This window comes from Notamacropus eugenii (assembly GCF_028372415.1).
Source record: "Notamacropus eugenii isolate mMacEug1 chromosome Y unlocalized genomic scaffold, mMacEug1.pri_v2 SUPER_Y_unloc_3, whole genome shotgun sequence".
Taxonomy (NCBI): domain Eukaryota; kingdom Metazoa; phylum Chordata; class Mammalia; order Diprotodontia; family Macropodidae; genus Notamacropus; species Notamacropus eugenii.
In genome coordinates this window covers 589,308-600,776 of record NW_027325131.1, presented here as the reverse complement: position 1 = coordinate 600,776, position 11,469 = coordinate 589,308, and the positions used below count along the sequence as shown (strand labels likewise).

At 37.1% G+C, this 11,469-nt stretch overlaps 1 pseudogene; it reads right to left on the bottom strand.

Annotated features, from left to right (window-relative positions):
- Positions 1-580: 580 nt before the first annotated feature.
- LOC140517008 (olfactory receptor 5D18-like) lies at positions 581-1,212 on the bottom strand (annotated as a pseudogene).
- Positions 1,213-11,469: the final 10,257 nt, after the last annotated feature.

Here is an 11,469-nt window from a genome sequence, read left to right as displayed (position 1 = left end):
GTATCAGAGTATGTGACAAGGAGTAGGATAACAGAAGTCTAGAAAGATTGAAGTAGGCTAGGGTATAAAGGGCTTTGAATACCAGAGAGAGGAATTTGAATTTTATTCTGGAGGTGGCAGGGAGTCACTGGAGTTTATTGAGTAAAGGGGTGACATGTCTGAATCTGTACTTTAGAAAGGTCACTTTCATGGCTGAATGAAGAATAGATTTGAGTGGGGAAAGATTGGAAACAGGCAGATCTATCAGAAGACATAAACAGATCCCCTTTAGTGGGGTAGAAAGATATAAACAAGCATTTCACATCTGGAGAAGGTAAGGATGCCTGGCTGGTGAAAGAATTGGAGGTAATATTCATAACGATAAGGTCACTGATCCATTGAAATCACAATCAAATTGCTAATGAATAACAGAAGAAATTAAAATGAATTGGGGAAATGATTGTGCATAAGGAACAGAACAATGGTTAGTATTGTTGAATGACAGAGGTGTTTCAATGTACAATAAAGCTGTAAGGGCACAGAATCAATGAGACGGAATTAATTGAGGTAAGATTTTGGTGACCTTTAAATTGTTGACTATTTACTTCCCATCTTTGTTTTTCAGACTGTAGATCAGGGGGTTCAACATAGGGATTATTACTGTATAAAAGACAGAGGACACTTTCACCTCTTCCCTGAGGTTTTGATTCCTGGGCACACAGTAGAGGAAGAGAATTATCCCATGGTAGATAGTGATGGTCATGAAATGTGAGGCACAAGTGGAGAAGGCTTTTGCCTCCCCGTAACTGAATTCATCTGCAGGACAGTGATCAAAATAAAAAGGCAAGGGGTAAGGATGATCACAAGCGTGTTCATCTCAGTAAAGGTAGCAGTGGTGAAAAGAATCACTTCACTCATATAAGTATCAGAGCAAGAAGCAGAGAAGATGACAGAATATTCAGAGAGAAAGTTATCCAGGATGTTAAACTGACAAAAAGATAATGAAAGGAGGGAAGACATGATGACAAGAGAAGTGACAATTCCCCATGCATAGGCTCAGTCACCGGTAGTGTACAAAGTGTCTGGGACATGACCACTGTGTACATTAGAAATAGCCACAACCCAGTCATAGGCCATCACTGTCAACATGAATGTATCTGTCACCACAAATGTGCAAGCAAAGAACTGAGTGACACAACTCTTAAAGGATATTGGAGTAACAACATTGGAACATCAGGAAGAGCTCTGGGTTATCAGAGAAATCTAAAAAGATGAATGGGACCATGCCACTCTGATTCTTCACAGTGCTCAGCATAGTTTGTATAGAAAAAATATAGAGTTAATCATTAGCCTTAGAGCATTAAGGATAGTGGAAGATATTTATGAAAGGAGGAGTCATGAATTTGAGTTGCATGGAACTGTGTATTGTAATGCATTTTTGCTTATTGTCAATATAATTTTGCTTCTTAATGGGAAGATCTTCCCCACCCTTAATGGGCCTGGGAAGATTTGTAGGGAGGTCCACACCTTTTGTTAATGAGACACTGGTTCTCGAGGGTTGTTATGCCTTCTGGCTCTAAAACATGTTTATGTATTATGAGAGTGGGGTTTTGCTTTGGGGCTTAGTAAATGGAAGTGTTTGTTTGACCAGAAGAGACTCTAGGAAGCTACTAAGGAGCCGCCTGGTTTCGAAAACCCAGATGTTGGTGCTTCCCTCTCTGGCATCTATGTATGTATGGTCAGACAGTTTTCTCTAGATTTGTGATATATGGCAGACAGTTCAGAAGCACTGTCTGTTGATTTGATTTCTCTCTATTTTCTATGAAATGTGCTTAATTAAAGGAGATTATTAAGCCCTCATAAGTTGTCTTTCCCTTTGGAAAAGGAGATAACTCCACCCCTGTGTATGTCGGGGTGCTTACTGTTACAATCTGAGAAGGAAAAAATGAGGAAATAGAAGTATTGCATATTGTGAATGTGGTACCTATGTGGTACAATGGATAGAGGAAAGGGTCTGTAGGCAAAAATACACAACAACAACAAAACTCGAAGTAAATTCAGTTAACCAATTTTGCCTTAATTTGCATTTTTTGGTTGTTTGTTTTCAGTGCTCTACAATCATTTCCATATATGTTAGATTTTTTCCTTTCCTTTCCCTCTTCCCCCCTACCTTCCCACTCCTTCCCTGAGATGACATAAAATTTTATATAGGTTCTAAACATACATTCCCATTAAATACATTTTCACCTTAGTCATGTTGCATAGAAGAATTAAAATGAATGAGAGAAATCATAGAAAGCCAAAACAAAACATAATAGAAAAGAAAAGTGTCTGGTTCATTCTGCAATCAAATTTCATGGTTCTTTCTCTGGATGTGGAAGGCATTTTGCCTTAAGAGACCATTGAGAATTTTGTAAGTCCTTGCGTTGCAATGAAGTACTAAGTCTACTGAAAAAATTCCTCACACACTGTCGTTGTTGCTGTGTAAAAAGTTCACCTGGTTCTGCTCCTTTCACTCAGCATCAGTTCATTTAAGTTTCTCCAGGCCTCTCTGAAGTCTTCCTGTTCATCATTTCTTATACCACAATAGTATTCCGTTATATTCATACGCCAAAATTTATTCAGCCATTCCTCAGTTGGCAAACATCCCCTTGATTTCCAGTTTTTGGCCACAACAAAGAAAGCTGCTAGAAATTTTTTTGTACATGTGGAAAACTTTCCCACTTTTATGATCTCGTGGGGATACAGTCCTAGAAGTGGTATTTCTGGGGCTTTGTAGCCCTTTGGGCATAGTTCCAAATTGCTCTGCAGAATGGATGGATTAGCTCACAGCTCCAGCAACAATGAATTAGTGTTCTAACTCTCCCACATCTTCTCTAACATCTACGACCTTCCTGTTTTATTATGTTAGACTATCTGATAGGTATGATGTGGAATGTCAGAGTTGTTTTGATTTACGTCTCTAATCAATAGTGACTTAGAGCATTTTTTCATATAACTATAAATAGATTCAATTTCTTGCTCTGAAAACAACGTTTTCATATCTTTGGACATTTATCAATTGGGGAATGACTTGTATTCTTGTACATTTGACTCAGTTCTCTATATATTTTAGAAATGAGGCCTTCAGCACAGACACAATTGCAAAAATTCCTTCCCAGTTTTCTGCTTCCCTCCTAATCTTGGCTGCATTGTTTTTGTTTGTGCAAAAACTTTTTAATTTACTGTAATGAAAATAATCCATTTTGAACTTCGTGATGTTCTCTGTGTCTTGTTCAGTGAATACTTTCTCCATTGTCCATGAATATGATAAATACACTATTCCTTGCTCCACTAATTTGTTTATAATATCAGTCCTTATACCCAGATCATGTACACTTTTGGACTTTATTCCTTTGTGTGGTATGAGATATTGGTGTATGCCCAGTTTCTGCCACACTGTTATCAAATTTTCCGACAATTTTTGTGGGACAGAGAGTTATTATCCCAGAAGCTGGCGTCATTGGGTTTATCGATTGCTATAGTGATTGACTACTGCGTCTTGAATACTTAACCTGTTCCAGTGGCCTACCCCTCTATTTTTTAGCAAATGCCAAATGGCTTTGATCATTGCTACTTTATAATACAATTTGAGATCTGGTAGGGCTAAGCCATCTTCCCTAGCATTTCTTTTCATTAGTTTCCTTGATATTCTGGACTTTTTGGTCTTCCAGATGAATTATGGCATTACTTTTTCTAGATCTAGAAAATGATTATCTGATAGTTCGATTGGTATGGCACTGAATAAGTAAACTAATTTAGGTAGAATTGTCATTTTTGTTGTATAGGCTCAGCCTACCAAGGAGCAACTGATGTTTTTCCACTTACTTAGATCTAACTTTTTGTACAAGTGTTTTGTAACTGTGTTCCTGTAGTTCCTGTGTTTATTTTGGCAAGTAGCCTCCCAAATATTTTATAGTGTCTACCTTAGCTTTCAATGGGATTTCTCTTTCTCAGTCTTACTGTTGGTCTTCCTTATTATTATATAAAGAAATGCAGAAGATATTTGTGGGTTTATTTTGTAACCTGCATGTTTGTCAAAATTGTTTATTATTTTAAGTAGTTTTGTACTTGATTCTCTGGAGTTCTGTAAGTATATCATCATATCATTTGCAAAGAGTGATAAGTTAGTTTCTTCTTTGCCTATACTAATTCCTTCGATTTCCATTTCCTCTCCTATTGCTACAGCTAATGTTTCTATTATCATATTGAATAACAGTGATGATAACGGACATCATTGTTTCACACATGATCGTTTGGGAAATGCATCTTACTCATCCCCTTGCTTATAATGCTTGATGAAGGCTTAGGCAGATACTGCTTATTATTATATGGAAAGTTTCATTTATTCCTATGCTTTCCAGTGTTTTCAATAGGAATAAGTGTTGTATTTTCTCAAATGCTTTTTCTGCATTTGTTGAGATAATAGTGCTTTTTGTTAGCTTTTTTTTATTGGTACGATTTACAATGCAAATAGTTTTCCTAATATTGAACCAGGCCTGCATTTCTGGTATAAATCTGACCTGATAATAACGTATTATTCTCCTGATAAGTTGCTGTATTATTTTTGCTATAATCTTATTTAAAATTTTGGATCTATATTCATCAGAGAAATTGGTCTATTGTTTTCATTCTTTGTTTTGACTTTTTCTGGTTTAGGTATCAAAACAATATTTGCATCATAAAAATGATTTGAGAGAACTCCTTCTTCCCCAGTTTTCAGAAACGTTGTATATAGAATTCGAAAAAAACCTGTTCTTTAAATATTTGATAGAATTCACTTGTAAATTCATCCGGCCCTAGAGACTCTTTCCTAGGGAGTTCATTGGTGGCTTGTTCAATTTCTTTTTCTGAGATGGGATTCTCTAAGTATTCAACTTCCTAGTCTGTTAATTTGGGCAATTTTTATTTTTTAAAATACTCACCCACCTCATTTAGATTGTCGCATTTATGGGCATAAAGTTGGTCAAAGTAATTTATAATTATTGTTGTAGTTTCCTCCTCATTGGAGGTGAGTATTAGTAATTTGGTTTTCTTCTGTCTTTTTTATATCAGATTGACCAAAGATTTATTAATTTTATTAGTTTTTTCATAAATTTCATAAATTTTGTTAGTTTTTTCACAAAGCCAAGTGTTGGTTTTATTTATTAATTCAATAATTTTCTTAATTTCAATTTTGTTCATCTCTCCTTTAGTTTTCAGTATTTTTAATTTGGAACTTACTTGGGGATTTTCAACTTGTTCTTTCTCTAGTTTTTCAGCTGCTTGCCCAAGTCATTGATCTTCTCTTTCTCTATTTTATTCATGTAGGCATTCAAAGATATAAAAGTTCCCCTAAGAAGCTTTTGCTCTATCCCATAAGATTTGGTAGGTTGTCTCATTATTGTCATTTTCTTGAATGAAGTTGTTAATTGTTTCTATGATTTGTTGTTTAACCCAGTCCCTGTTTAGGATTACATTATTTAGTTGCCAATTAATTTTTGGTTTATCTTTCCATGTCCTTTTATTACACGTAATTTTTATTGCATTATGATCTGAAAAGGATTATTGACTATCTCTGACTTTCTGCACTGGATTACGAGGATTTTATGCCCTAGATCATGGTCAATTTTTGTATATGTGCCATGCACTGCTGAGAAAAAGACATACTCTTTTCTATTCCCATTTCATTTTCTGCAGAGATCTATCATATCTACCTTACCCAGAGTTTTATTTACCTTCTTAACCTCTTTCTTGTTTATTTTGAGGTTAGATTTATCAAGTTCAGAGATGGGGAGGTTGAGGTCCCTCACTAGTATAGTTTCTCTGTCTACTTCCTTCAACTCCCCCAACCTCTCCTGTAAGAATTTGTATGATATACCGCTCGGAATATACATGTTTACTAATGATATTGCTTCATTGTCTATTGTGCCTTTTAGCAGGAGATAGTTTCCTTCTTTATCTCTTTTGATTAAATCTATTTCTGGGTTTGCTCTGTCTGAGATGAGGATTGCTACTCCTGCTTTTCTTACATCAGCTGAGGCACAATACACTGTACTCCAACTTTTGACCTTTACCCTGTGTGTATCCTCCCATTTCAAATATGTTTCTTATAAACAGCATATTGTTAGATTATGGATTTTAATCCATTCCGCTATCCACCTTCCTTTTATGGGAGAGTTCATTCCATTCACATTCACAGTTATGATTACAATCTGTGTCTTTCCCTCCTTCCTCTTTCCCACTGTTTGTGCTTTCAGTTCTCCTGTCTCCCTTGTGTTTTTAGTTCTCTATTCTACCTTCCCCGCCTCAATAGAGTTTTTACTTTTCACCACCACCTCCCCCAGTCTTTCCTTCCTTCTTTCAGACCCCCTCCCTTTTACTCCCCTTTCCCTTACTACTTCTTCCCTCCCTTTTAGTTTCTCCTCCCCTTTCTTCCCCCTTCCCCTCCTACTTCCTTTAGAGATAGTTAGATTTGTATACTTAATTAACTTTATTGTTCCTTCCTTGAACCAAATCAGATGAGAATACCTCTCAAACAATGCTCATCTCTCTCTCCTCTTTCCCTCTACTATAATTTTGTACTTCTTCCTGTGATGCAATTTACCTTTTCCTGCTTCTTCATTTTCACATCTCCTGTTACAATCCCTTTGGAATACTTAAATCATGTTTTTATCATCACATCATTTGCTTTATACCCGTTCCCTCTATATATTTCTCTTTTGTATTTCATAGTAGATGTACAGGTCTCAAGATTAGCAAGTATCATCTTCCCTTAAAGGGAAGTAAACAGTTTGCCCAAATTGAGTAACAAGTTTTTGTTTTCCCTTGTTTATCTTTTTATGCCTCTCTTGATACCTGCACTTGAAGACTGAATGTTCTATTGAGTTCTGGCCTTTTTGTCAGGAAGGTCGAGAAATCCCTAATTTCGTTGAATGTCCATCTCCTTGCCTGAAATGTTATGCTGAACTTTGCTGGGTAATGGATCCTCCGTTGTATTTCGAGCTCTTTAGCCTTACAGAATACTGGATTCCAATTCTTTCGATCTTTTAATGTAGAAGCTGCAAGGTCTTGTGTGATCCTTACTGTTGGTCCTCGATATTTGAATGGTTTCTTTCCGGCTTCCTGTAGTATTTTCTCCTCAACTGATAATTCTAGAATTTGACAACGATATTCCTTGGGGTTTTTAGTTTGGGATCCCTTTCGGGAGGTGAACAGTGGATTCTGTCTATGACTATTTTGCCTTCTGGATCTAGCATTTCTGTGCAGTTTTCCTTGACGAGTTTTTAGAAGATATTGTCCAGACTCTTTTATTCATCATGGCTTTCTGGTAGCTCAATAATTCTTAAATTTTCTCTCCTGAATCTATTTTCCAAGTCAATTGTTTTTCCAATCAGATATTTTACATTTTTTTCTATCTTTTCAATCTTTAGATTTTGTTTGAGTGATTCTTGATGTCTTATAGAGTCATTAGTTTTTACTTGTCCAATTTTAATTTTTATCAAATTGTTTTCGTCAGTTAACTTTTGCATCCCTTTTTCTATCTGTCCAATTATTCCTTTTAAGGAATTATTTCCTCCAGTTAGTTTTTGTACTTCCTTTCCCATTTGTCCAATTTTCCCAGTTATGTTTTGTGTTTTCTTTTCCATTTGTCCAGTTTTCCCAGTTAGGTTTTGTGCTTCCTTTTCCATTTGTTCAATTTTCCTTTTTAAAGAGATATTCTCTTCATGGAATTCTTTTTTCATACTTTTAAAATCATTAGCCAGTTTTTCTTCTATTTCCTTCTTCAGCTGTTCCAGGAGAGCTGTTTGTGCATGGAGCAGTTCGTGGAGCATTCCGAAGTACAGTCTCGATACTGACCTCTTTGATATTGTTCTTTTGGTCCTTTTCCCCACAGAAAGATTTTATGGTTTTGTCGCCCCTGCTTTGCTTTTTCTTCCTCATGATGGTGATTTGTGTTGTGGATTCTGGTTCTTTCAGTTAGAAGCTGTAGAACTTCGTGTTGAGCTGACTGGTGTGAAAACATTAAGGGAAGATGCCTTTTTAGCTTTTTATTTTGTGATTTCCGATCAGCCTTGGAGCTAGCTTGTTAAGTGTGGGGGAGGGTTGTTCTGGTAGGTGGAGATCTCCTCAGCTGAGCTGAGGCAAAGGCAAGCTTAGGAATTGGTGATCCTGGATGCCCTGGATGCCTCCCGTTTCCCCTGGAGTGCTGAGGCACACCTGGTTCCTAGTAAAAGTATCCACCTCCCCTGGAGCTCCTCTCCTAGCTCTGAGGCATGCCTGGGTCCTAATGCAAGTGTGAGTTTCCACTCTCCCTGGGACTCCTCTCCTAGCGCTGTAGCACACCTGGATCCTAGTGTGAGTTTCCACTGCCCTGGGACCCCTCTCCTTCTGGTTCACCTCTGCCACAGTAAGGGGAATCCCCCTTAACTATTTTCCCAGCCTCGGGTGTTATGAGACTGTTTGCCCCTTCATTGTTCCCATTGATCCAGAATTTTTATGGGAAAATATTTTATGGTACTTTCAAGGTCAGCAAGGGAGGAGGAGAGAGCATTTACCAATCGTTCCGCCATTTTGACTCCTGGAAGTTCAAGTATGTGACTTACAGATGTTTAATCTGTGAACTGAAAGTCTCAGGAGCTGTCATGGCTGATATCTGGGGCTCAGTGGCTTTCACTTGCTTGGCTCCACCCTGGGTTGCCACTCTGCCATTCTGCTGTACTGCTGCTTCCTGAGGTGGCCCCGGGGCTTTCCTGCTCAGCTGTGTTGGACACGCTGTGCTATGTGCTGTGGATTTACCCCCGAGGAACAGATCCTTCCCATCGACCTTCCAGTCTGTCTTGGGCTGTGAATCTGCCATAGTCTGTCTCCTATTGGATTCTGCACCTCCAAAATTTGGTCAGATTCTCTTTTTAGAGGTATCTGAAGGAGTTTGTCTAAGAGCTTAGCTGAGTAGTTGCTCTCACTCCGCCATATTGGCTCCACCCACACATACTACTTTGTCGCCTTTGATATTCCCACCAATTTGATGTAGGCCTTTATCATCTCATACGTAGCCTAATGTAATAACCTACAGACTGATCCCCTTGCAACAAGTTTGTCCCTTCTCTAGCCCATCCGACACTCAGATGACAAAGGGATCTTCCTACAGTGCAAGTCTGACTGTTGCACACACCACCTCTTTCAATCACCTTTAGTGGGGCTCTATCAGCTCCCAACATGGTTCTCTGTTTTGTGTTCAAAGGTCTTTGTAGCCTCTCTTACTACTCCTGTCACCCCAATCTTTCCAGTGTTTTTTTAGAACTTATACTTACTACTTACATCGTGATCTAGTCATTCTGTTCTTTTTGCTGTTCATTGCAATTTCATGCGCAATCATCTTTTTCCTCCTTCCAATCTACTATGTTATGGAAATGTATATTTTGTTTTTTTAGTTCAGAATTAAAAAAAAATGAAAATGTTTTTGTATCCAATCTTTCTACTCTAGACATTTTTCACTGACTGTCCATAACACTTAGAATACTCTCCTTACTTATGTCTCCCTCATGGTTTCCTTTGTTTCATTTAAATCACAGTGAAAATTTTGCCCTCTAGAGAATATCTTTCTCAAAATCTTCTTAATTCTCAAATCTGTTGATAATTACCCATTTATCCTGTATTTAGCGTGTTTATACATAATTCTTGCATGTTTTCTCCTGCATTGGACTGTGAACTTTTTGAGAGCAGGGATTGTCTCAGGCTTCTGATATCAATAGCACTCTGCATAACCCCTGACTCATAGTAGATATTTAATGTTTTTTGTTTTATTTGTTTGTTTGTTGTTGTTGAGTTTTTCCACTTTCTTTATTTTCTTTTGTTTTTGATTGTGTGAATGACTTGAAACCGATTCCTAGATTATACATATCCTAGCTGTGTGAACCTGACTAAGTCACTTACTCTCTGACTGATTTTTTTCCACATCTGAAAATTGGAAATAATAAAAATACTTATTTCATAAGATTTCTAAAAGAATCATTTCAGATCACATATGTGAAATGCTTTGAAAACTGTAAAATACTATGTAAACGTTAGTTTTCATTTTTTAAATTTTAATTTAAGGTGAAAATGTCTAAATATTTAAAGTTGAATAAAGGAAAAACTAATGGGTTAGGGAACTGGGTAGGGTTTAGAGAAGAAAACCAAACCTAAAAACAACACACACGTATAAATGGACCCAGAGATATGAGAAATGAATGAGAGCTGTCCAAATATGGAAAATGCAAACAAGGATAAGCCTAGAAAAAAAAATCTGGTACTTTTTTTTTAGCAGAAATATTTCGTTTATCCTTCTACTGTCTTCATTATCATACAGGTAACCATACTTACCCAGAGTCTTGGCCCTATATTTCTAATGTCCTCTCTAGTCTTTATATCTTCATTTTTCTATCTAACTTCTCTCCTTAATCTTTCAAACACTTGTCAATTACTCTTATGCTTTCGTTTCTCATTTTTTTCTCCTTAATATTTATCCTAGTTGAGTATTTTTATATATTCACCTCTTTTACAGATGAAGAAACTAAGACTAAGAGAAATTAAACAATCTGACAAGTGTTAAATATCTAGTAAACACATGAGATGAAATAACTATTTAGTTCTTTTTAAAAAATTATAATATTTTAATTTATGGACTAAAACAAGCATTTGCATAACAAAATCCACAAAAAAGATTGCACATGGAAGAGCAAATCTATTGTGAATAACTTGCTATTCTTTTGAAATATAAATTAAAGTTATCACTTCAGTTTTTATTTTTCTCTTTTTCCCCACCTCGACATTAAGCACTGTTACATATTTCTCAAACAGAAGATTCTGTTTTTGAAAGTCTTCAGAATAGTCTTGTTCATTTTCAACCCAGCTCTGCTCCTGACTCTTTCCCTGTCTTTTTCTCTTGCCCTTTAAGCTAGGACAACTAAGTGGTATGGTACACAGAGTACCAGACCTGAATTCAGGAAGACTGATCTTCCTGAGCTCAAAGCTGTCCTCAGACACTTAATTATTGTTTGTTCCTGAACAAATCACTTAATGCTGTCTATTCTAGTTTCCTCATCTATAAAAGAAGCTGGAGAAGGAAACCCCAAGCCGCTCCAGTATCTTTGCCAAGAAAACCCCACATGAGCTTATGAAGAGCTGGATGTTACTAAAACAATTGAACAGATTTCCAGTTATGGGAGCCAAGATGGAGGAGTAATTGGTAAGTAGTATCTCCCTCTCGTTGTTGACCTTGACGAGTGCAGTGAATATCTCCCAGGGGAAAAGCTTCGAGCAGTGGAAGGAGCAGAAGGGCTAAAGAGATTCTCAGCCCAGGATGCTAGAAAGATCTCTAAGGAGGGTTCCTCTTGCTGTGGCCAAAGGAGACCAGTGCAGGATCAGAGCTCCACCTCAATGAACCTGGAGAAAGTTCTGAGCCCTAGTGGGGTAAATTCAGCAACTGCC